General features: G+C 45.1%; 1 long non-coding RNA gene across 4 annotated transcripts; it reads left to right on the top strand.

Moving 5' to 3' along the window:
• Positions 1-2,849: 2,849 nt before the first annotated feature.
• Positions 2,850-20,474, top strand: LOC129811760 (uncharacterized). 4 transcript variants are annotated; one of them, XR_008752939.1, is made up of 11 exons: positions 2,851-4,210; positions 8,947-9,148; positions 12,051-12,119; positions 12,423-12,592; positions 12,722-12,819; positions 13,009-13,112; positions 13,221-13,291; positions 13,427-13,514; positions 14,321-14,505; positions 19,585-19,885; positions 20,178-20,474. It is a non-coding gene; the product is annotated as an uncharacterized LOC129811760 (long non-coding RNA). The 4 variants fall into 4 exon arrangements; XR_008752938.1 differs by having other exon boundaries at positions 20,042-20,474; XR_008752937.1 differs by having other exon boundaries at positions 19,585-20,474.
• Positions 20,475-26,893: the final 6,419 nt, after the last annotated feature.

Below are 26,893 nucleotides of genomic sequence, written 5' to 3'. Positions count from 1 at the left end.
TCATCACACAGCTCTGCTCTATCATCCCTCTGCACATGCTTAGTGGAGGGGAACATCGAAACGTCTGACAGACTTCGTTCAGGGGACCTGTTACTGAGGGGCATTCCTATGAGTGCTGAGTGGGTGTGTGTGGGAAAGGGGTGTAAGTGCACTATGTTCCAGGCTGCAGATGTCTGGAGGAGGAGGTTCCTGCCTTTGAAGAAGCAATCTGGGATGCGACCCCCAATACACTGGACCCACAAACCCACCCCACAAACACACACTTAGCCAGCCATAACCTCCTCACGCCACTGACACGCACACAAAACTCTGCCACCCCATAAAGCAAGGAATGCTTTCTGCACATTTCCTTTCAGGTTTTGTGAAGATAATTTTGTGGGTACACTGCTCCTTTTATGCTTAAGCTCAGTTTCGTTCATTTTGTGAGGGAAGATGATTATTTCTAGCCTGTTCTGTTCTAACTTATCTAATATTCTAGTCTTGGCACTAATGCTGTGTTGTACCCTATCTATACTGTTCCTGCAGCCTCTCTCTTGTACTGTCTATTTATTATCTACTGTCATCTCCTATGACCACATAGCCTGCTGATACTACTTTAATCTTCATGACAGGCAGATGCCTCACCTGTGTAGCCTCGCATAGCCCCAGTACACACACACACCCTAACCCTTAACCTAACCATAACCCTAACTCTGACCTTAATCCCAAACCCTAATCCTAAACCTAACTCCTAACCCTAAACCTAACCTTAATCCCAAAACATAACCCTAAACCTAAATCTAACCCCTAATCCTAAACCTAAATTTAACCCCTAAGCTTAAAATAATATTTTTCCTTGTGGGGACTAGGCAAAATGTCCCCACTTGTCTGAATTTTCCTTGTTTTACTATCCTTGACCGGACTTCTGGTCCTTACGAGGATAGTAAAACCAAGCACACACACACACACAGACACACACACACATCAATACTACATTAGATAAACACACATATTTACGTGTTCCACATAAATAGTATGAAAAATGTATGCACTCACTACAGTAAGTCACTCTGGATAAGAGCGTTGGCTAAATGACTAAAAAGTCAAATGTAAATGTAAAATGTAATATGCACTTACACAATGTGCACATACACTGCAGCAGGGAAGTGTGAGGCAGATGGGCTAACCACTCACCTTGTTGTGAGGGCATATGTCCTCAGATACACTGACTAAACTACAACAGGAGAACAAGGAGCATTTGGTAGTGTGGCTATGCGATTTCTGTGCCTGTGCTTTGCACAGAGAAACCAAGTGGTTCTAGTTGTGGTTGTTACATGGTCGAGAGGACTGTTGTGGTATTCTTTGGTAAAGTTGCTCTTCTGGGGGTTAAGGACCTAAAATCCATAATCTTCTAATCCTCCTCAAGATGAAAGGAAACATTGTTTACATCCTTCCTTCTTCAAAAGAACAGGCTCTGACATTAGAACCAGTGAGTCAAACATTATACACATGCAGATCAGAGGATCATATTATACTTTGAAGGAGCAGGGCGCCCCTCCGTCCACACTTCACCCACCACTCCCCGTCCCACCTTGTACTATTGAATATGTCAGGGATAGGGGAGAGAGGGAGAGCCAGGTGCTGCCTCCCTCCTGCAGAGTTCTCCTATTGTAGCCTCTCTCAAAGAAGAAAGCTGTTGCGTCTCACACCTCCTCCCTATGTGAGCTGTGTTTGTTTGTGAGTGTGTCTGTTTGCTATCGTATGCATATCCATTTTTGTGTTTGTATTTGCTTAGACTCCTGAAAGGGGGCCAGCAAGGGGACATCAATGGTCCCCCCTCCTTCTCCCCCTGCTGGCCCATCCAAGGCACCACTGGTAACAAGCATGTCTGGGGTTCCAATGAGCTCCCAGTGGGTAGATGGTCTGTCCTTTTGTCCCATCCCAGCACCCCAGATGCCTGTTGGGCTCTCTCCTTCCCCCTACGGCCCCTCTCTCCACCATCGTATGACCACATTGGCATTAACAGAATGGGACATGGAATTCTTTTGTTTTCCTCTGCTCTCCATTTTTCTTTTTTCTTTAAACTTTATTTAACTAGGCAAGTCAGTTAATAACAAATTGTTATTTAAAAGGACGGCCTAGGAATAGTGGGTTAACTGACATGTTCAGGGACAGATTTTTAAATTGTCAGTTTAGGGACTCAATCTAGCAACCTTTCAGTTACTGGCCCAACACTCTAACCACTAGGCTACCTGCCGCCCCTTGAGCTGCAAGAGTGTCTTGATAGGTTCATTTTCTATAGCAAAGTCCAAATGAAGCCAAACTAGTACTAATCTCTACATTTGTACAATATGTACTGTAAGAAATTGTAATAGAGACTGGAAACTAGTAATAACTACATTTCAACATAAGCCATATTTTATACAAAAATACACATACTCCTCATTTCTCTTGGACATATGCTGGACTTATTAAGACACCAACTACAGACACACATAATTCCCCTCCCCCATAATAACCACAGAACACACCCAACACATGGTTGGAGCTCAAGACAAAGAACTATCTCAGGAACCAATGGAACGTGGACACCAGGCCTGTTCAGGACTACCCAAGACCCAGATCGACCAATCGGAAGGCCAGACTCGCAGATCTACCTACTTTGCTTGTTGTCTATATAATACTGGACAATTCTTGAAACTACCTCTTTTCCGGACGCTTCAATAAGAATCAGACAGAAAGAGCCTTGCTGCAAGATTTTACTAAGATATCTTTACATGTGATTAAACGGCCTTATTATAAAATTATCCACCTCGTCCTATTGTCTCCTCTTGTTCTCCTGTCAACAGTAAACGTTTTACTAACAGTACTTAGACCGTTGGTAAACATGACACTGCAATAGGTTATAGGCATCTCCCAATGCAGTGTGTGTGTGTGTATATGTATGTATGTGTGTGTGTTGTTATTAACATACCACGTGACGCTTTCAAAGGGGAAGGTGTTAAATCCAATGTTACAGTTGTTATGTTATGTTTTCCTGAGTGTATTTATCTCCTACACCTGTCTGTATTAGATGGTATGTTATTCAAACAGAGCTAGTAAGACAAGAGCCCCCCAGGCCACAGAAATGCCATGTTGAATCCATGACTGCCACTACTAGTTGTCTCTGTCTGCCTGGAAGGCAAAGGAACCTGTCTTAGAAGAGGACACATTCAAATACATCTCTTTATCTCTAAGCTATCAGGCAATAGAAAATGACAGCTTAGAAAGTATTTTCTGGATGAATTGATGTTTAATGCAATGTCAGTGTCCCGTATATATGTGTCTTGAATGGGTGATGAATGTGTCGGTGATACGGAGCAAATTCAATTTGGGGTGACCCGGCTCCTAGCAGTGACCCAGAGGGGTGTGTGCGGAGCTGGGGGTCAGCTGAGTAGAGCTTGAGAGGATTAGAAGCAGGGGTCAGAGTCCTACGGAGAGGAACATGCAGAAAGGGGGGTAGATGAATCATGGGACAGCACACCTCCACTACACTGTGTGTGTGTCAATGTGCTAAATGTTTTCGCTAACCATAATGTGATACAGCTGTGGTTATTCCATTTGAACTCTTCATCACCACAGTCAATGTAAATTACCAGCCTGTAGATTTCAGACCAGAGACTTCTAACGTACGTCACCATTTAACATGTTGTGCATTTAATTGATGATGTATACCAGTACAATATGGGCAGAATAACTTGACCAAGTCCATTGCAGCAGAATGCTTTGTTGTTGTATGATTTGATTGGAGTTTCAAAACATTTTGTCTGTACCTTGGTTATACAGTTAGCCTGAGCTGGCGAAGCAGCAGCAGCATCTTCTCCATTATAAATACAGAGGATGAATATTTCATCTGGCACTTCATAGGGCAGCTCAACAGCCAGGGGTCCTTAGTCCTCTCTCACGCGGAGGCATGTGTACGGTCCAAACACTTAAAAGACACCCTCGTCCACTTACCCTCACTTTATGCCCTTGGAGGAATCCCCATCGCCATCTTGGAGGGTGGTTCAAATGATTCGCCAAGCAAGGGAAGTTTTCAACTTAAGCCCCTCGCCCTCGTTTTTAGTCAGCTTTGCGAGTTCACTCGGGGGCCTGAAACTCCCCATAATTCAATTTGAGACGATTGTACATCCGCTAAGAAAAGTCTCAGAAAACTTCAAAACAACATCAATGGAGAAGTAAACATACAAGTGTAAGTAAAAACAAATGCAAATAAATGTTGCTACTACCTAAAAAGTAAATATGTTTTTTGTTTGATTATCTTTTGGAAATTGTAGAAATAAAACATTTTCCTTCTTCAGAAGTCCCAGCTAGGCAGGCTAACGCCAGTTAGCTAATTAATTTGCTAGCTATCATACAGTAGGCGTATATTAATAATTATGTATTTAATATAAGCAGACATGCTCTCATAATTGAATGTAGCGCATATAAAGCACCCACAAGCCACCGGTGGCTGAAAACACAATCATCACAGGATGAACGAGTGACAAATTTCCGGCCAAGTGTGGTCCATTAAAAATCATTCCTTCTTCCCTCACACTGCAAGTGTATACTCGTCAGACGTCATCAGAAGTGTCCACTTCTGGGACAGCACACTTCCACTACACCACTGAGGGGATAGGGTGTGTCTTTTAAGTGTTTGGACCTCAACACATGGAATGAGTTTGGGGTTCCGGTCTAGAAGCACGGTTTCTACTGCTCCTACAGTTTGCTTCAGTACTGCAGTTCAACTGACTCCTGGCCCAGAAAGACCATTTCCATACACGGCCACATTGAGAAGTCAGATTTGAAAATTCCTAATAAGACACTTTAGTCATCACTTTTGTGCACAATACATTTATTAAATTATTCAAATAATTGTCGCTCAGGCCGATTCCCCCACTCACAGCCAAAGATATGATTTTGTTTTATTCATCCAATGTCGGACATGTTTTTGGATGACGTGATGACGTTGTTGCTGCTTCCTGTGCACACTGAGTGCTAGTGTGCATGTGATGTTGGTCCATATAAACCGGATGCAACCCAGATATAGACGGTCCATGAATCGGCATATGTGGACGTAAGTAGATTACCTTGTAAACAACAGCTGGACATCTTGGACACAGTCTCTAGTTCTTATTATACCTTATTATATGAAGTCAGGGCAGGTGCATCTGCAACAGCCAAAAGTCGCACACTAATATGGTTTTCCAACAGCAAGACTCAAATCAACATTGCAGTCTTGCCATTGTTTCATTTTCTTTCTCTGTATAATGTTGAAATAAACATGTCGCCAACCCCCCATGTCAGACACTCACAAACTGAAATCATATGTGTGTTCTTTGTACAATCAATTACTCAGAGAGAGCCTCAAATATCAGATTCATTTGTATATAGGCTATCCACTGCATAGCCTACACGAAATTGGTTCCTGTTTCAGTCATGTCTTTGCACATTCGCGTGGGGTGGCCGTGGGTCAAACAAAAACACTCTAATGATTGGTTGACAATAGAGCCTTCCACAATGCAGGCGATGGCTGCAGGATGAAGCTGGTAAAGAGCAACAGAAACTTGCAGTCAAAAATGAATTACCTTAGATCACATGTAAAGGTAATGCAGTCGACATGTAGGCGCAAGTCGGACAATTTAACACCATAATGCAACACACTTTGAAAAACTTGACAAAAGGGATCCGCTCGAACACGCCCATGTACATGCTCACAGATTGAGTTTCTCATGTTTGATTCATGCCTATGCTGATGCTGTGTTGTGGCTGATTGCATGTGGGTTGAGTGTGTAAATGAGATAAAATGGCTGCAAATAAGAAGATGTGTTGGTGGAGGGTAGGGATGGAGGGAGGAGAAGAGAAGTGGGACATATGGGTAGATGACATCCCAGAGATGAAGTGTAATCTTTGTGACAACTGCTGATGTAAAAAGGACTTTATAAAATAATTGTATTGATTGATTTGTTGATCTTCACATAGAGAGATTTATTGTACAACAATGATACGTTATGGTTAACAATTAACATCTGATAAACATATGTTGTGCAACCAATACATATGTTCTACATTTATATATCCAGGACAGAAACCTGAAAATGTGTTGTTATTGCTATATCCCATGTTGTTATTGATGTGACATCATATGAGGTGGTGATAGTGCTGTGGGTGTGAGCAGGGCGGGACTAGACCTATGAGCTGATGTTAGGGGCTAAACGGTTAGACTAGTGGTCAAGTAGTGACACCTGCTGGATGTAGTTTCACTATTTCTTTCTCTCTCTGTGTCTCTCTTTTCTTTCCCTTTAGCTCTGAAAAGTGATCGAAAGGGTTGTAATGTAAAAGCTTCCTTCACTACTAGACTTTACCTGATCCGTTACCATCTAACCCTCGCCCCATTCAATTAATTCCTGAGTTCATTAGGACTACAACCAAAACACAGCACGCTGAAAAAGTTCCTTCCTACTGGGGAAGCATTTTCATCCTCTCAGCTCCTGTAAGGGTTAAGAGCTCATGCATAATGAAACGTGGTCCATGTGATCGTTGCTCATTAAGAGATAGTTGACTAGGTCCTGGGGGGCTCTCAGAGAGAGAGGATGGCCATGAAGGCTTAATGAGTCATCCCTTTTTCTTCAGATAGTGTTAATGGTCTGTGCTGGGAGTCTGTGAACCTGCCACTGTATATACACTATGGGCCAGTTCTGTTTGAATATACAGGATTTAACATGGGGGTGTGGTAAACTCTATTGTATTCTCTCACACTTTGACCTGAGCTGAAGAACAGCAACCCAGTCAGGTTGCAATATTTATGTTTGTTTGTATAATTTTCTGAGCAGTACTTGGTTAACCTCCACCTCTAGCAATATGGTACAGGCTAGGCTGGGGGAATGAGGGGACTTGTAGAGTTTACACATAGTTTAGAAAACAGAGCTCCAAACACTGTCTCCCTCAGAGTGCCTGCTGGGTAGATTGACAGTGCCGCGTTTCCCTCAATGGACAGCAGATGCCCCCTGTGACTCCTTTTATCTCTGTTTTCATTTCCATATTCATTCTTCAATAGATTCGATTTTTTCTTCCCTTTCTTCTGAGTCTGGCATCAATGTCATTAAAATTCATATTCATGCTGTTTATGCAGATGTTTCTCCCCAGCGTGTTCCAGAAACAGTCAAATTAAAATCAAATCACATTTATTTATGAAGTCCATTTTACATCAGCAGATGTAAAAGTGCTTATACAGAAACCCAGCCTAAAACACCAAACAGCAAGCCAAGCAGATGTAGAGGCACGTTGTCACTGCATGATTATCTGCTGCTGCCTTCCCCCATCTCTCAACCTCTAGATCTTTCTATGCAGATGCTGCTAGCAGATTCCAAGCAGACACCCTCGTCTATTTGAAACGCTTTACTGACTGTAGTTCAAAGACAGTGTGTTATTGTATTACCCATGCCCTCATGGAGCTCTGCCTGAAAATCACCATGAGGAATCAGCCTGATGATAGCAGAGGACAGGGGGTATATAGTATGTTAGATCCTCTGTTCAGAGAGCTGGTGCTCTTTACAGGGCCTACAGATGACTTCTGTGTGACTGTTTGGCTGCAACCCTCCCTGAGTGTCTTGTTGAACCTCTTCTACAGCAGAGGTGGAAAAAGTCACACAGTCACACATACTTGAGTAAAATAAAATACTAAAAGTCTAAAAGTGTCTGGTTCTAAGTTTACTTAAGTACAGTATGGGAAAATACTAAATTGTCATACCTGAGTAAAAGTAAAAAGTAAAAGTAAATACTATACATCAAATTCCTTATATTAAGGGAAACAGACAGTATGATTTTCTTTTTTTCTTTTTATTTATTTACGGACAGCTCCTACGCTCGGACATAATTTCCAAACACAGTATTTGTGTTTAGTGAGTCCGCCAGATCAGAAGCAGTAGGGATGACAACACAGTATATTTTGAATGCTCAGGCTGAGCCTGAGCATTGAAAATGTAAGGAATACCTTTGGATGTCAGTGAAAATGTATGGGAGGAAAAAGTACATATTGTCTTTAGGAATGTAGTGGAGTGAAAGTAAAAGTAGTCAAACATATGAAGTGTAATGTACAGATAGCCCCAAAAACTACTTAAGTATTTTAAAGTATTTCCTCTTAAGTACTTTACACCACTGCTCTACAGTCATACCTCTAATGTAATGGCTTTGTATTTCACTGCCTGCCATACTGAACAGTTAAAGTAAATGGGCTTATGTGTGCGTGTAGGAGAGCGCTTTCTCAGCCAGAGAGGCTCCATTTTTTTCTTGTGAAATCTCATTTTGAATGCATGACACTGAAAATATTATAGCAGCTACTGTAGCTTTACACTTCTTCCCAGCAGGAAGTCACAGTGCCAAGTAGGGTAACTCATTGCCAAGCCAGTACGGTACGCCCTCCTCCCAGCCGTATTGGATTTCCTGAGGTCACTATGAAGAGGAGAAGATGATGGGCACACTACACACATCTGTATCCTATCCATGTTCCAGCTCCAGTGTCTCCAGTGTCTCTCTGTGTACAATGCTGCCCAGTACAACAAGGAAAAAGCAACAGGGCCCATCTGATCTAGAATCTAATCTAGGCTTCATCATACTGTGAGGAATTAGGACAAAACTGGAGTTATTTGTATTATACTGAGTCAAAATAAGTCATCTTGCCCCTCTCAGTGGTCAGAATTGGTACTGAATTTAGGGGGGAAATGCAGATTTTTCCCTTCTTTCTTGAAGATATTCAGTTAATATCTCCCCTCTTCAGATGAAGATGTTGAATGTGCCTTCACTGATCCTGGCCATATGACCTCAGTAGCAAGGGAAGTACGGTGGTCAGTCAACACTCTCAACAGTCTTTCCTATTCAGACTAATGACATTTCATCCCTAATCTGATCAGTAAAGTGTCTGCCGGACTCCTGTCTTCCTGTCTGCAGGCTGCTAATGGGCCTCCTGACTGGGGGTGTTAGCATGAAGGAGAGGCTCTGTGACTGGACGGGACACAGGGAATTGACGTGACCTTCACAGACCTGAGAGGAGAAGAAGACAGGAGTTCCAGGAATGAGATAAAGAGAGCGCATACATTCAGAGGAGATCAGAGTCACATGCAGCAGCCTCAAAGCAAATGAGGGGTCTTCGGTAATTAGAGCTGTCAATTAATGAGATTATAGGACATGAGAGTGGTGCTTTTAGATTCTATAGGGAGGGGGGGTGTACACGAGGGTTTACTTTATGGATGAGAGTTCATTCTATTTGTGTTTATTTTTATATGTTCTCTGTGATTTCACTGATAATGGTTTACTGTGCCAAAGCATGTATTTAACACTTTTAAAACTGCATGCAAACTCCATCTAGGAGCAAACTTCTACTTATTGTCACAATGATATCCATTTTGATATCCATCTTTTATTAGTTCCTCTCTCTCGCTCTCTCACTTTCTCTCTCCATCAGGTGGCGCTGTGGTTTAAGTATTTTTTAATTTATTTTAATCTACTCATCACCGTTCATTCAATCCATAAAAGAGAACACTGGACACTCTGCATCAATGGCATCACAGACCCCGGTTAGGCACCATACACACCTGAGCTTCAGTCTGTCACAAGACAACAGGGCTGTGTTCCCAGCAGCCATCCATTCCAGAACTTCCTTGGGTAAATACTGTATAGTACTGGAATTTACTTCCTGTTTGCGATGGTGATCAAATGGAGTGCTGGAGCGACCAGATGATAGGCTTTAACTTTATTCGTTTTGGTTTTTAATATACTGCCAGCACAGCTACATGGAAAGTAAAGGAGAGGCTGGAAGAGAAGAGAAAAAGAGGCAAGAGGAGAGAAGAGAAAGGGAGGAGGGTAGTAGAGGAGAGAGTAGTAAGTGGGAGGGAGGTCTGTACTCCTGTAGGAAACCTGTTCAACTTAATGTTTAATAAGCTACTGGTCACAGAGCCAGGGTAACTCGGTCCTCTCAGGAGACAAATGGTGTGTGTTTCTCTGTGTGCGTTTCTTACGTGTGTATGAATGCATATATATGATTCTATGGCCTGTGTAAATCAGATACACCGTTGATTAGCTGATCCTATACAGACCTGTTGTTCAAGTCATTGATAGCTTTCCTCATGAATCTCTCCACCACACAGTCTCTGAGGAGGGGAAAGTGATAATAAATGTTACCTCATCAGCGGTAGTTTGACACATCTTTTCACATGATTCATTACTCTTCACAGCCTGCTGCTCTTCCTGTCTCTCAGAGGTGATATGATGATTAATCATTTAGCAGTGAAATGCAAATATCTGACCTGGGACAAATACAGTGGGTATCATAAATATTCACGCCCCTTGGATTTCTTCACATTGTATTGTGTTACAAAGTAGATTCAAACAGATTTAAGTCATAATGGTAAGCAACTCCAGTGTAGATTTGGCATTGTGTTGTAGGTTATTGTCCTGCTGGAAGGTGAATTACTCTCCGAGTGTCTGGTGTAAAGCAGACTGAAGCAGTCTATCCCGTTTCTTTTTATCCTGAAAAACTCCCCAGTCTTTGCCGATAGCATGTCATGCCCTGACCTTAGAGATCCTTTTTATGTCTCTATTTTGGTTGGTCAGGGCGTGAGTTGGGGTGGGCATTCTATGTTTTTGTTCTATGTTTTCTATTTCTATGTGTTTGGCCGGGTGTGGTTCTCAATCAGAGGCAGCTGTCTATCGTTGTCTCTGAGAACCATACTTAGGTAGCCTTTTCCCACCTGTGTTTTGTGGGTAGTTGTTTTCTGTTTTGTGTTGCTGCACCTTACAGGACTGTTTCGTTTTTGTTCATTCTCTTTGTTATTTTTGTTTAGTGTTCTGTTTTAATAAAAATATAACATGAACACTTACCACGCTGCGCTTTGGTCTGACTACTCTTCATCTGACGACGAACATCGTTACATATCAAGCATACCCATACCATGATGCAGCCACCACCATGCCGGACAATAAGAAGGCAGTTTACTCAGTGATGTATTGTGTTGGAGTTGCCCCAAACGTAAGGCTTTGCATTTAGGCCAAAAAGTGTGTTCCTTTGCCGTGTTTATTTGCAGTATTACTTTAGTGCCTTGTTGCATGTTTTGGTATTTTTATTCTTTTTTTCTCTCTGTCATTTAGGTAATTATTGTGGAGTCACTACAATGTTGTTGATTAATCCTCAGTTTTTTCCCATCACAGCCATTGAAATCCGTAGCTGTTTTAAAATCCTCAATGGCCTCATAGTGATGTCTATCTTTGTGTCTGGGTGGTTTAATACATCATCCATAGCGTAATTATTAACTTGACCATGCTTTAAGTGATACTCGATGTCTGATTTGTTATTCTTACTCATTTAACAATCACTGCCCTTCTTTAGGAGGCTTTCGAAAAGCTCCCTGATCTCTTTAGTTGAATCTGTTCTTTAAATGCAATACTTGACTGAGGGACATTACAGATGTTGTATGTATGGGGGACAGAGGAAACGTAGTCATTTAAAAATCATGTCAACCTCTATTTCAGTCCATGTAACTTATTTTTTTTTACATTTTACTCCTGAGCTAATTTAAGATTGCCTTAACAAACGGGGTGAGTACTTCTGCAATGACTATTTTAGTTATTTCGTTTTTACTAACTTGTACAAATGTGTAGAATTTTCTTTTCACTTAGAAATTATGGAGTATTTTGTGTAGATCAATTATTTAAAAAATCACAATAAAATCTATTTTATATCTCCCTCAACAATTAACATTGACCTCAACAATTAGGGCCAAGGGACCAGTGAAAGCAAAATAGCCATATTTTACAGTAGGTATGTTGTACGTTTTTGCATATGCATCTTTCTTTTGATGCCATACCCACCACTGGTGTGCATGGCCAGCCCTAGTCTTTTGGGGGCCTGTCATTTACTTTCTTAGGTAGCCAGACAGTTTTATTTAGCTAACGTTAGCTAGCTAGCTAGCTACTGTAAATGTTATTGTAGCTTTCTGTTTGTATGTAGCTTGCACTTCAATGGCATCAAGGAGATTTTCTTTTATATTTCCAACCAGGTGAAGTACTATGAAGGCACCACTGATCTCGACAAGAGGCGCACCATTCAGAAAATTTCACCATTCAGGGTAACGTTAAACTTCTATTAGATAACTGGACAGATTTAGCTATGTACAACCATTTTTCAACAACCATTTCCCATCTAGCTAGTTGGTCATCTGCATGTCGCTAGCTACACATATAGTTCATTGGAGGCTGCTGAGGGGACAATGGCTCATAATGTCTGGAATGGAGTTAATGGAATGGTATCAAACATGTTTCCATGAGGTTGATACCATTCCATTGGCTCAATTTCAGCCATTATTATTAGCAGCAGTGCAAATGTACTTAGACTTGAGTATTTCAACAACTCTTCTCTTCCAACTTGTTAGGCAATCATATCTACCTATAGGGGAAGGATGGCCATCCACACAGGAGGGTGATGTTTACTAAGGAGGAGAAGGAAGCTGTGCTGACCGAGATGCATGCTGGCCATTTCGGAGTGAAGCACATGATTGCCAAAATCAACCTACGATTCTTCTGACGAGGAATTGTCAAGGAGGTGGACAGCTGGGCAATCAAAATAATCTTTTGTTTATCAATCACATTTTATTATATCTGAAATTATTATGATTTGAATGAATGTCATATCAGATAGCACAAAATTCAATTTGACACTTTTTGCTTAAAGGTCAGTAGCCTGTCAAGCCTGCCAGAAGATTCATAGTGCGAAGACTGTGGCGCCAGAGTTGAAGCACATCAAAGTTGTTTCACCAATGCACATGATCGGTAAGCGTCCCAATTCAAATTTTGCCCTGATAAGTTGTTTTGTAATGGTTGCTTTATTTGACCACAGCAGATTTCAATATTATAGAATGTGTGTGTGTCAATATCCTTACAAATATGAAAGTCTGCATACTGTATGACACAGATACGAGTAAGAATAAAGTCATCTTCTTTCTAACACTTTAATGTTAGGGGTGGACCTCATCGGACCCTTCACGAAGTCCAGGAATGGCAGCAACTGGTGTCTGACGGAGACCGATCACTTTACCAAGAGGGTGGAGGCAATACCCATTAAGGTCAGTAAAGGAAGAGTATGTGCATAACTCTAAATTCCCTTCTGTAACCCATTAAAAAGGGTGCTTGGAACCAAAAATAGATTTTTGTTTTGTATGATACCCATCAAGGACGAGACTGGCAAGGCCATGGTTCTCCTGAGGTCATCTTGAGTGACCGAGGTCATGAACGCTGGAACAAGGTACGGATGTTAAAGGTTATATTCTGTCACCAATGGTTTGTTTTATTTTTTACAATTTGTTTTTCCATGGTACATAATCAGACATATTTCGATATCTTACATTGTCAATAGATATCGCTTTCCTACCCCCTCCAGGTTTGGTGAATGGACAAACTAGACCCTCAAGACTTCCATGGGAAAGTCCCTTGATTGGTACCAGGAAGGTTGAGAGAACAACCTGAAGGTAATTCTCTTTGCACACAGCAGCATCCAGGCCTCCACCGAGTACTGACGGGAGCCGCAGCTGTTGACTGAGGGAAACAATGCAATTGTATATACAATTATTGCATATACTGTAGTTTTTCAATTTGGTATTGACTTTGTGTTGTTGTTTGTCTATTGATATTTTTGTATAACATACTTTCAGATCTTCCTGAGTGGTGCAGTGGTCTAAGGAACTGCATCGCAGTGCTAGCTGTGCCAATAGAGATTCTGGGTTAGAGTCCAGGCTCTGTCGCAACCGGTAGACCCATGGGGCGGCGCACAATTGGCCTAGCGTTGCCCAGGTTAGGGGAGGGTATGGCCGGCAGGGATGTCCTTGTCCCATCGCGCACGAGTGACTCCTGTGGCTGGCCGGTCTCAGTGCACGCTGACACGGTCGCCAGGTGTACAGTGTTACCTCCAACACATTGGTGTGGTTGGCTTGTGGGTTAAGTGGGCATTGTGTCAAGAAGCAGTGCGGCTTGGCTGAGTTGTGTTTTGGAGGCTTGGCCTTCGCCTCTCCCGACTCTGTATGGGAGTTGCAGCAATGAGACAACACTGTAACTACCCATTGGATACCACGAAATTGGGGAGAAAAAGGGGTAACATTTGAAGTTGTCAAACCAGATCAGAATGCCTTCGTGGACCACCCTCAGGCACCGACTGAGAAGGATGTGGAGATAAAAATGATTGTCCGCTATTAATTTATTTTCTGGCTCTCCAGGAGATATGTAAGAAATGTATTTGTAATATGAAATATAATTGCCTTAATTCCTGTTATCAATTAAGGTGAGACTGAACATCGTCAAGGCGAAGGAAAAACAGAAGGAGAGCTACCGGAGCAGAGTCAAGAAAGGGACCAAGTGCTACTACATCCAGGCAAATTACTTGGTTTGGAAGAAGGATGAAAGGAAGCCGAGACCTGGGAAACCTCGCTGCTCTTTCACTTTTAGCTGGGGTCACCATATGTTAAGGTGAATATAAAAAAATCTTAGAAAATAATCAATGTCATGACTTCTGCCGAAGTCGATGCCTCTCCTTGTTCGGGCGGTGTTCGGCGGTCGACGTCGCCGGTCTTCTAGCCATCGCCGATCCATTTTTCATTTTCCATTTTTGTTTTGTTTTCCCACACACCTGGTTCTCATTTCCCTCATTATGTATTGTGTATTTAACCCTCTGTTTCCCCCATGTCTTTGTGTGGTATTGCTTATTCTGTTTCATGTATGCGCACGTTAGACTGGTTGCGCTGGGTTATGTCAACCCGTATTGTATTTCGTGTTCGTTGTGCTGTGTGCTTTTGGTTCGCCTAACCTCAGAAAAGGTTCTGTTTGCTACCCAATATCTGCTCTCCTGCGCCTGACTCCCTTACAGCCATTTACGCATACCTGACAGAATACCACACACATTATGGAGTCAGCAGGAGCAGGTACCAATGGTAGCGGAGTCGAGGAGCGCGTCCAAGAGCACACAGCGTTGATTCACCATCTCGGCACCGCTATGGACCGTGTCGTTCAGACGATGGACGATGGTCCTCCAGTACCTCCCAGCACAATAGGGGTCCTCACTACCCGTCCCTCCTGTACCCGGTTCCAGTGGGATGCGTCTCGCCCTTCCCGGAGAGTATGATGGGACGGTGACACGGTGCCAGGGCTTCCTGCTACAGCTGGACCTCTACCTGAGCACCGTTTATCCAGCTCCCTCGGGAAGGGAGAGGGTGTCCGCCCTCGTCTCGTGCCTCTTAGGGAGAGCTCTGGAGTAGGCCATCGCCGTGTGGGGAGAAGGAGATGCGGCGTTGGATGACTTCACGGAATTCACCCGCCACTTCCGGGCGGTCTTTGACCACCCTCCCGAGGGTAGAGAGGCGGGTGAATGTCTGTTCCAACTGAGGCAGGGGACAAGGAGCGCCCAGGAGTTCTCACTGGAATTTCAGACCTTGGCCGCTGGAGCGGGATGGAACGACAGGGCTCTCATCGACCACTACCGTTGCAGCCTGCGCGAGGATGTCCGTCGAGAGTTGGCCTGCAGGGATACCACTCTTACCTTCGACCAGCTGGTGGACATGTCCATTCGGCTGGATAATCTGCTGGTCACCCGCGGACGTCCAGAGGGCTCTGTCGATTCCTTTTCCCAGCACCACCGCTCCGGTGCCTATGGAGCTGGGAGGTGCTGCGCACAGGGAGACCGGAGGAGGGGCTTTCACGTGTACCATCTGTGGCCGCAGAAGTCACACTGCTGGTCGGTGCCGTGTTGGTTCCTCTAGGGTTCGAGGCAGCAGGCAGGGCACTCTGGCGTCACCCCAGGTGAGAAGGCACCATTCTCACCCAGAGCCCTCTGTTGAACACATGTTTTTGTTTGTTACTTTTCCTGAGTTTTCCCCGCATTCCCAGCATAAGGCGCTCGTTGATTCAGGCTCGGCTGGGAATTTTATTGACAGATCATTTGCCCATAGTTTAGGGATCCCCATCGTTCTCGTGGATGTGCCCTTCCCCGTTCATGCCTTAGATAGTCGACCATTAGGGTCAGGGTTGATTAGGGAGGTCATCGCTCCTTTGGGCATGGTGATGCATGGGGGTCATACGGAGAGAATTAGTCTCTTCATTATTGACTCTCCTGCGTTTCCCGTGGTGCTGGGCCTTCCCTGGTTAGCTTGTCATAACCCCACTGTTTCTTGGCCACAGAGGGCTCTCACAGGGTGGTCGCGAGAGTGCTCAGGTAAGTGTTTTGGGGTTTCCGTTGGTGCTACTACAGTGGAGAGTCCAGACCAGGTCTCCACCGTGCGCATCCCCCCTGAATATGCCGATTTGGCTCTCGCCTTCTCCAAAAAGAAGGCGACTCAATTACCACCTCATCGATGAGGCGATTGTGCGATAGATCTCCTGGTAGGCGCTGCACTTCCCAGGAGTCACGTGTATCCCCTCTCACAGGCAGAGACAGAGGCTATGGAAACATATGTCTCTGAATCCCTGCGTCAGGGATACATTCGGTCCTCCACTTCACCCGCCTCCTCGAGTTTCTTTTTTGTGAAGGAGGGAGGTCTGCGCCCGTGTATTGATTATCGGGGTCTGAATCAGATCACTGTGATGTATAGCTACCCACTACCGCTCATAGCCACAGCGAAAGAGTCAATGCACAGGGCGCGCTTTTTCACCAAACTAGATCTCAGGAGCGCTTACAACCTGGTGCATATCCGGGAGGGAGATGAGTGGAAGACGGCTTTCGGTACCACCTCTGGGCACTATGAGTACCTCGTCATGCCGTACGGGTTGATGAATGCGCCATCAGTCTTCCAAACCTTTGTAGACAAGATTTTCAGGGACCTGCAGGGTGTAGTGGTGTATATTGATGACATTCTGATATACTCCGCTGCACGCACCGAGCATGTGACCCTGATGCGCAGGGTGCTTGGTCGACTATTGGAGAATGACCTGTATGCCAAGGCTGAGAAATGCCTGTTCTTTCAACAATCCGTCTCCTTCCTAGGGTATCGCATTTCCACCTCAGGGTTGGGGATGGAGAGGGACCGCATTGCAGCTGTGCGTAATTGACTGACTCCCACCACGGTAAAGGAGGTGCAGCGGTTCTTAGGGTTTGCCAACTACTACCGGAGGTTTATCCAAGGTTTTGGTCAGGTAGCGGCTCCCATTACCTTACTGCTGAAGGGGGGCCCGGTGCGCTTGTAGACAGCTGAGGGGAACATGGCTTTTAGTTACCTGAGGGCTCTGTTTACCTCGGCTCCCGTGCTGGCTCATCCGGATCCCTCTTTGGCGTTCATAGTGGAGGTGGACGCGTCCGAGGCTGGGATAGGAGCTGTGCTCTCTCAGCACTCGGGTACGCCACCAATGCTCCGCCCCTGTGCTTTCTTCTCGAGGACGCTCAGCCCGGCGGAGCGAAACTATGACGTGGGGGACCGGGAGATGTTGGCTGTCATCAAGGCATGGAGACATTGGCTTGAGGGGACTAAACACCCTTTTCTCATCTGGACTGACCTCTGTAATCTGGAGTATATCCGGGCGGCGAGGAGACTGAACCCTCGCCAGGCAAGGTGGGCCATGTTTTTCACCCGTTTTGTTTTCACCCTTAACTTACAGAACAGGTTCCCAGAACGTGAAGGCAGACGCACTGTCCCGGCTGTATGACACAGAGGAGCGGCCCATGGATCCCACTCCCATACTCCCGGCCTCCTGCCTGGTGGCGCCGGTAGTGTGGGAGCTGGACGCGGACATTGAGTGGGCATTGCGTGCAGAGCCTGCTCCCCTCCAGTGTCCCGCTGGGCGTCTGTACTTTCCGTCTGCTGTCCGTGACCGGCTGATCTATTGGGCCCACACGTCACCCTTTTCTGGTCATCCAGGCATCGGTCGGATGGTGCACTGTCTGAGCGGGAAGTACTGGTGGCCCACTTTGGCAAAGGACGTGAGGGTTTATGTTTCCTCCTGCTCGGTGTGAGCCCAGTGTAAGGCTCCTAGGCACCTGCCCAGAGGTAAGTTACACCCCTTACTCGTTCCACAGCAGCCATGGTCACACCTATTGATCGATTTCCTGACCGATCTTCCCCCATCACAGGGAAACACCACGATCCTGATTGTTGTGAATCGTTTCTCTAAGTCCTGCCGTCTCCTCTCTCTGCCCGGTCTCCCTACGGTCCTGCAGACTGCGGAGGCCTTGTTTACGCACGTCTTCTGGCACTACGGGGTACCTGAGGATATATTGTCTGATCGAGGTCCCTAGTTCACTTCAAGGGTCTGGAAGGCGTTCATGAAACGTCTGGGGGTCTCGATCAGCCTTACCTCAGGGTTTCATCCCGAGAGTAACGGACAGGTGGAGAGAGTTAACCAGGATGTGGGTAGGTTTCTGAGGTCCTATTGCCAGGACGGGCCGGGGGAGTTGGCCGCGTTCGTGCCCTGGGCAGGGATGACCCAGAACTCGCTCCGCTACTCCTCCACTAACCTCTCCCCCTTCCAGTGTGTATTGGGGTATCAGCCAGTTCTGGCTCTTTGGCATCAGAGTCAGACCGGGGCTCCTGCGGTGGGCGACTGGTTCCTGCGCGCGGAGGAAACATGGGACGCCGGCCATGGTCACCTTCAGCGAGCCGTGCTGCCCCAGAAAGTTGTCGTAGACCGTCACCATAGTGAGGCCCCGGTGTTCGCACCGGGGGACCGGGTCTGGCTCTCGACCCGAAACCTGCCCCTCCGCCTGCCCTGCTGGAAGCTGTGTCCGCGGTTTGTGGGGCCATTTAAATTCTGAGAGTGAACGAGGTTTGTTACAAGTTACAGCTTCCCCCCGATTACCGCATTAACCCCTCGTTCCATGTGTCTCTACTCAGGCCGGTGGTGGCTGGCCCGCTCCAGGAGTCTGAGGTGCAGGAGGTTCCTCGGAGCCCCTGCGTACTCCATTCATTCCATACTGGATTTGAGACGTCGGGCGAGGGGCCTTCAGTACCTCGTGGACTGTGAGGGGTATGGTTCGGAGGAGAGATGCTGGGTTCCGGTGGAGGACGTGTTGGATCTTCCTCTGCTGGGAGAGTTCCACCGTCTCCATCCGAATCACCCTGCGCCTCGTCCTCCAGGTCGTCCCAGAGGCCGGTGTCGACGCACTGCTGGAGCCGCCCCTCGGGGGGGGGGGGGGGGGATTACTGTCACGACTTCAGCTGAAGTCGATGCCTCCTTGTTCGGGCGGTGTTCGGAGGTCGACGTCGCCGGTCTTCTAGCCATCGCCGATCTATTTTTCATTTTCCATTTGTTTTGTCTCGTTTTCCCACACACCTGGTTCTCATTTCCCTCATTATGTGTTGTGTATTTAACCCTCTGTTTCCCTCATGTCTTTGTGTGGTATTGTTTATTCTCTTTCATGTATGCGCACGTTAGACTGGTTGCGCTGGGTTATGTCAACCCGTATTGTATTTTGTGTGCTTTTGGTTCGCCTAAATAAAAGGCTCCGTTTGCTACCCAATATCTGCTCTCCTGCGACTGACTCCCTTACAGCCATTTATGCATACCTGACACTGAAGCTAGTTTTAGTTTCCCTAACACTGATATTTTGATCTTTGTCTTCCTAAGGTTACCTCGGTGGACGCCAACGATCTTCTACAGTTGGACAGTCAACCACTGAAAGCCCTGACGCCCTACACTTCAGTGAAGCCCAATAGACAAAATATGTTAAGCTTTGCTTGACATTTGAGAAAGCAAGAAAGGATAGTTATGCTGAGCTTATAAAAATGTACCTCTTCAATTTATCTCTCCAAATTACTTTAGGACCATCGACTGTCCGAGCCCCCCAGGAGGTATCCCATCCACCAGAAGCTGTGAGTTCAGATCAGTCTGATCTTTGTGCTCTGAGTCGGAGGTGGACCAGCTTGAGGTAGGCTATACCTTCCAAAAGTGTTGAAAAGTACATACCATTTATAACACAGCACAAATCCATCAAATTTTCAAACAGTAAAGTGTAACCTGTGTGTTTGCTGGTTTAAGTCTCTGTCTCCTACTCTGTTCCCTTTACTTTGCTCCTGTTCTCCAGGAGCTAGAGGTTCTGCCCGACACCCAGACCTTGATCCACCTGTCCTCCATTACCATCCACCCTCCCAACGTTTCATTATATCATCTACTGTTGTTGTCATTATCTGCTAAGAAAGTTTTATTTTCCTATCATACAGGGTAATATTTGAGATACACAGATGAACTAAAAACACTAGCACTGCAAACACAGCAGTGCCTGGACGTTGCAGTCTTCCTCTTCAAGTCACCCTTTCCGAGACTGGCTGCCTGTTGAGGACAAGTGACAGGCAGAACCTCCCAACAACACAGCAACCGCGTCCTCAATATTCCACACACCACAACTCAGTATTTTAGTCTATGATTGCCATGTGAGTGTACAAAAAAATCTGTGAAAATAAATTAGACACAACTGTAGCAAAAATATCAAAGTTTATGTATTAAAATCTTAAATATTGGCAGGTTGGTTTTCACAGCTGTTTCACAAGGTGTTTATTATTGTAAGTTGTAAGGTATCCTTTGATGGTGTTTATTTGGTCCACATTGTTCATTGTTGTTTCCTAGGACCTGTGATAGATTTATATATATTCAACCACAAGGGTGTACTGATGAGCTATGTGAGATCCAGTTTTTTATCATAATAGAGGACAACTGAAATTATATTATATCCGTGTAAATAAGGGACGGGCAGGTTGAAATAACATGACAGCCAGTGTAAGAATCAAACGGATCATCTGTAAGCAACCTTAATGTGTCAAGAAGATTACACGTTTTATTTGCCATTTCTGAAACGTAGCAACTTTAGCTGGCTAGGCTAATTTACCAATCTAAAAATGTGTAGCTGACATGGGCTAATTGAGTGACTGACAAGTGAAAAACTGCTGATGCCCATCCAAATGTCGAAACTGCACTTTGTAAGTTCTACTAATCTAGCTCTCCACAGTAGGTTCAGACCCTGACTAAGTTCCCCCCCAAAAAACATTGATATTTTATTTTTGAGGGGTTGAGGGCGCCCTAATCGACCGCCTATGTTGATTATGCCTGGAACCGGCCCTTGCCAAAGGGCTGTAATTTCATGTCATCTGACCATAACACTGGATACAATCCAAGTGCCAATGCAGTTAAGCAAACTCCATGCATTTACATTTGTTGGATGACATGAACATAGGATATCAAGGATCTGGAAAGATTCTGTAATGAGGAAAGGTCAAAGTCTCAGTGCCGTTATCCTCGCAAGGGGAAGGTGCTGGAGTATTGAAAACGGGTGCCAATCATTTTCACACCTATCTTTTTGAATTACTTGTTAAACAAAATAGATTTTTCTTAGCAATAGTATTAGTATAAAATAATATAATTTCCCAATTTTTTAGCATGCAATATAGCTCAGTATTTGTATAATTTATTTTATACAGTCTTTTTATACAGGGATCCTGCTGTGTCAATGGCTATTCTCCCCTCTGGTCACGTGATCCTCTGGCCTGTACCTCTGGCCCTGCCTCCTGTGCCACAGATTGAGTTACAGGCCTGCTAAAGCGTCTGATCTATAATTCATCTACTCATGTCAGATATAACAGAGAAACAGGATGGTGTGGGGGGACCATATGCACGACTGCACTGGGGTCAATAAGTGTTCACACAAGATACACACCTGTGTACGCACACATGCACAAACACGCAAACAGGCACGTACACACACACAAAAGGGCTACATAAGATGTGACTTTATCCATTGCGGTGTAGTCATCACAGCTTTTTCACCATCTTGATCAAGAATATAGTCTAACCTGCCTTCAATGCAACAACATCCTAAAATACTTATTTAACATAACATAATATCCATCTGTGCCTCCCTGTTGCATCTCACAGGCATCTCAAGAGCTACCATGGTCATTCCATTGGATTAACAACATGTAGTGGAAGTTAAGAATTCATCTGAAGTAAAGGGAGCCCAGGCAGTGGTCAGATCCTGTCCCTCCTGTGAGACCTGAATTTAGCCATGAGTGTGTGTCATACTTCACTCTATACCACAGCATGTGGAGGAGGGGGACAGGAGGTTTCAGAATGACCCTGTCCACACACACAAAGCCTAGGGGTATGTGAGGGGTATGAGAGCAATAATAGCCCTGCTTAAAAATAAAAGGGGCAAAATGACAGTGGAGTATTCCATTACAAAGAGCTCCTTTGGACAAATACGAGGGCCAGAGCTTTGAAGAGCGCTCACAAAAGACGGCCACGTCCCCCCCTCTCCGATCGGGTTCCCATTATTTGCAGGCCACACGGTAGAGAGAGCAGGAGGGGTTTGAAGTGCCAGTCAGAAGCCACTCATGTGTGTGTCCTGGCTGTTTGACCCATACCTGCAGTATGCTGCATGAAACAAACACACTCACTCACCTATTCTTTAGGCAAATATGCAATACAAGGACAAAATAGTTTTCTCCTTGTTTTCTTTCAAGCAACAAAATTGGGTTTAAAATTGGTGTGAGTGTGTGTGTGAAGGACAATTGAGGGGGGGATAATCTCCCCTGTTTTATACTAGTGTCCTGTCCAGTCATGTTTCTGTCCCATCTCTGTCTGTGTGTGGTGTCCCACAGATAGCCTCTGTAATGTGTATCTGTAGGGTTAATGGCCATGGTGCTGGACCCCTATATAGGTCATTGGTAGCAACTCCCCTCTGCCCCTGAGCCCCACCCTCCCCACCTCTCATATCTGCATCCTAGGTGGGTACTGTAGCCAGGTCTTAGAGTGACCTTTAGGAGAGTGGTCCACCGCCCAGGGTGACTCATAATCTGTTTTAGATTATTCCAATGAATGTTTCAGCACCTTCAGTAAAACCCCTGACTCCCTGGAGTATATAGGCTTCAGTGACATCATGCAGGGTAGGTGGTTGGGTGTTACCCAGAACAATGGTTCTGTGGCAGTCCCTCCTGTGCTGCAGCATGGCAGGTGCTTATCAGAGCCTCCAGCCCTCTGGATCACTCTTTTATGCAGAACCAGCCCTGCCCCGGCACTGGTCTGTTTAAACACCACATTGTTATGTCCGGCAGTGTTCTGCCAGATTGAGATCTGCAGTAGAAAGTGGAATTTCCTTAACCCACTTCAGCCTCTACCGCCACCTCCTAGTTCACCGAGTACATTTCTACCCCATCACTCAATGCAACACAAATGTCCCTGTATTAACAATGCTATTGATAGCACATGATAACGTTGGGCCTTGCCTTTTTGACCTTGTGGTTTCAGAACATGTTCCCATATGTTATTAAGAATGAATGATGTACTGTATGTGCACATTTGTTGGGGTTACAGGGTCGAAGTGGGTTCATATGTTATCAGTAGAATTGACGTGAACCTAAAAACCCTCTCCCAGTGTAGAGAAACTCCTGGTTCATGTGACTAACGGATGTAATTTAGTCTAATTTAAACACCTGAGGGGTATCAAATCCCCCCACACAAAGACATTAAAGACATGCTTTAGGAGAGCAGGATTTTCTGATCCCCACTGCCCCCCTTGGGACCTGCAGTTATTATGCCTTCTATACCAAACTGCTGCTCTAGAACCTGACTGACTGGCGTATGGAAGCTGGTGTGTTGTGTCATGTCGTCTAAACTGATATTAACATAGTCCTCTGTTGTTCATCTGTCTCTTAGGTCCTCTGGATTCAGTTATGCAGATAAGGATCAGAACATCTCCAATAATGCATGTTAGAGGCAAAGTGAAACCAAAAACTCGAATGGAAGAGAAAGTATGGTATTAGTGCTCTGTAGTCCTAAAAATAGAGTTATTCATTCTAGTTCTGTGGATGTAGTTCACCTAGCTCTTACAGTTTATCATCAGGCCTAGTCATGAAATGCTAACAATCATTAAACTTCATGCCACAGATCAATCAAGTTCAACGTCTGACACATTTTACAATGTAACTGTACAGTAGACTTTTTCATTGGATTACAGATGCCTATTATTCTGTATACTGTAGTTTGTGTCGTTAATCTTTTATTGCTTTATTACTCTGACTGTTTTGCGCAAACCTGCTGTCAACGACAACACACCCACCTCTTCCCCCGCTGCATGTGCACTAGGATATTTTCTCAGGAGGTGGGCACCTGCTTTAGTTTCCGTAGCGATTGTTTCCAGGGCCTGTGCCTATGGTCTTGACATTTTTGTGCTGCGGTAACGTTTCCTTGCATTGATAGGGTGAATAGCTGCCTGTCCATTGTGCTCCATGTTAGCTCCACACGGAATTATAAGAGAGAGGCCTGGACCTCGACAGAAGTAGGGGGATTCTGGGGAATTCCTGTGGCATTCCGATTGTCTTCCCAGTTTTACCATTAGCAATCAGTGTAGGAACAGCTCAGTGTCATGGAGTCAAGGGCATATCACATCTCCAGTGATTGTACTCCACACCGTCATGTTTACATTACCAGTCGTAAGGCTTTCAATGCCTCTACAGTTGAAGTCGGAAGTTTACATACACCTTAGCCAAATACATTTAAACTCAGTCTTTCACAATTCCTGACATTTAATCTGAGTAAAAATTCCCTGTTTTAGGTCAGTTAGGATCACCACGTTGTTTTAAGAATGTGAAATGTCAGAATAATAGTAGAGAGAATGATTACTTCAGCTTTTATTTCTTTCATCACATTCCCAGTGGGTCAGAAGTTGACATACACTGAATTAGTATTTGGTAGCATTGCCTTTAAATTGTTTAACTTGGGTCAAACGTTTTGGGTAGCCTTCCACAAGCTTCCCACAATACATTTTGTGAATTTTGGCCCATTCCTCCTGACAGAGCTGGTGTACTGAGTCAGGTTTGTAGGCATCCTTGCTTGCACACGCTTTTTCAGTTCTGCCCACAAATTTTCTACGGGATTGAGGTCAGAGCTTTGTGATGACCACTCAAATACCTTGACTTTGTTGTCCTTAAGCCATTTTGCCACAACTTTGGAAGTATGCTTGGGGTCATTGTCCATTTGGAAGACCCATTTGCAACCAAGCTTTAACTTCCTGACTGATGTCTTGAGATGTTGCTTCAATATATCCACATAATTTTCCTCCCTCATGATGCCATCTATTTTTTGAAGTCCACCAGTCCCTCCTGCAGCGAAGCACCCCCACAATATGATGCTGCCACCCCCGTGCTTCATGGTTGGGATGGTGTTCTTTGACTTGCAAGCCTCCCCCTTTTTAACTCCAAACATAATTATGGTCATTATGGCCAAACTGTTCTGTTTTTGTTTCATCAGACCAGAGGACATTTCTCCAAAAAGTACGATCTTTGTCCCCATGTGCAGTAGCAAACTGTAGTCTCTCTTTTTTATGGCGGTTTTGGAGCAGAGGCTTCTTCCTTCCTGAATGGCCGTGGTACCTTCAGGCGTTTGGAAATTGCTCCCAAGGATGAACCAGACTTGTGGAGGTCTACAATTGTTTTCTGAGGTCTTGGCTGGTTTCTTTTAGGTTTCCCATGATGTCAAGCAAGGAGGCACTGAGTTTGAAGGTAGGCCTTGAAATACATCCACAGGTACACCTCCAATTGACTCAAAAGATGTCAATTAGCCTAAAGGCACAGTCAACTTAGTGTATGTAAACTTCTGACCCACTGGAATTGTGATGCAGTGAATTATAAGTGAAACAATCTGTCTGTAAACAATTGTTGGGAAAATGACTTGTGTCATGCACAAATTAGATGTCCTAACCGACTTGCCAAAACTATAGTTTGTTCACAATAAATTTGTGGAGTGGTTGAAAAACTAGTTTTAATGACTCCAACCTAAGTGTATGTAAACTTCCGACTTCAACGGTATATGTTCACTGTTCATGTCACGTTCCTGACCTGTTTTCTGTTGTTTTTGTATGTGTATGATGGTCAGGGCGTGAGTTTTGGGTGGGCAGTCTATGTTTTCTGTTTCTATGTTGGTTTTGGGTTGCCTGGTATGGCTCTTAATTAGAGGCAGGTGTTTTGCATTTTCCTCTAATTGAGAGTCATATTTAGGTAGGGTGTTCTCACTGTTTGTTTGTGGGTGATTATCTCCTGTGTCGTCCATGTCTGTACCATACGGGACTGTTTGGCTGTTCGTTCGTTTGATGTAGTCTGTTCCTGTCCGTGAGTTCTACGTTTAGTTATGTAAGTTCATGTTCAGGTTTCGTCTACGTCGTTTTCTTATTTTGTAATTTTGTAAGTGTTTTGTTTTCGTTTTACCGTCGTATTCAATAAAAGAGATGGCTTATTTTCCTACTGCTGCGTATTGGTCCACTGATCCTTCTCTCCTCTCCTCATCTGAGGAAGAGGAGGACAACAGCCCTTACAGAATCACCCACCAAACTAGGACCAAGCGGCAAGGGAAAGCTCAACAGAGCAACCAGGACTCCTGGACTTGGGAGGAGATCCTGGACGGTAAAGGACCCTGGGCTCAGCCAGGGGAATATCGCCGTCCCAAGGCGGAGTTGGAAGCAGCGAAGGCAGAGAGGCGCTGGTATGAGGAGGCAGCGCGGCGACGCGGTTGGGAGCCCGTGAGTCAGACCCAAAAATTTCTTGGGGGGGGCACACGAGGAGTGTGGCAAAGCCGGGTAGGATACCTGAGCCAACTCCCCGTGCTTACCGTGGAGTGAGAGGGCGTCGTACTGGTAAGACACCGTGTTATGCGGTAAAGCGCACGGTGTCCCCAGTACGCGTGCTTAGCCCAGTGCGGGCTATTCCACCTTGCCGCACTGGGAGGGCTAAGTTGGGCATCGAGCTGGATGTCATGAAGCCGGCCCAACGCATCTGGCCACCAGTGCGTCTCCTCGGGCCGGCATACATGGCACCAGCCTTACGAATGGTGTCCCCGGTTTGCCAGTATAGCCCAGTGCGGGCTATTCCACCTCGCCGCACTGGCAGGGCTACGG

This window comes from Salvelinus fontinalis, chromosome 15 (assembly GCF_029448725.1).
Source record: "Salvelinus fontinalis isolate EN_2023a chromosome 15, ASM2944872v1, whole genome shotgun sequence".
Taxonomy (NCBI): Eukaryota; Metazoa; Chordata; class Actinopteri; order Salmoniformes; family Salmonidae; genus Salvelinus; species Salvelinus fontinalis.
This window is presented reverse-complemented; position numbering and strand designations above follow the sequence as displayed.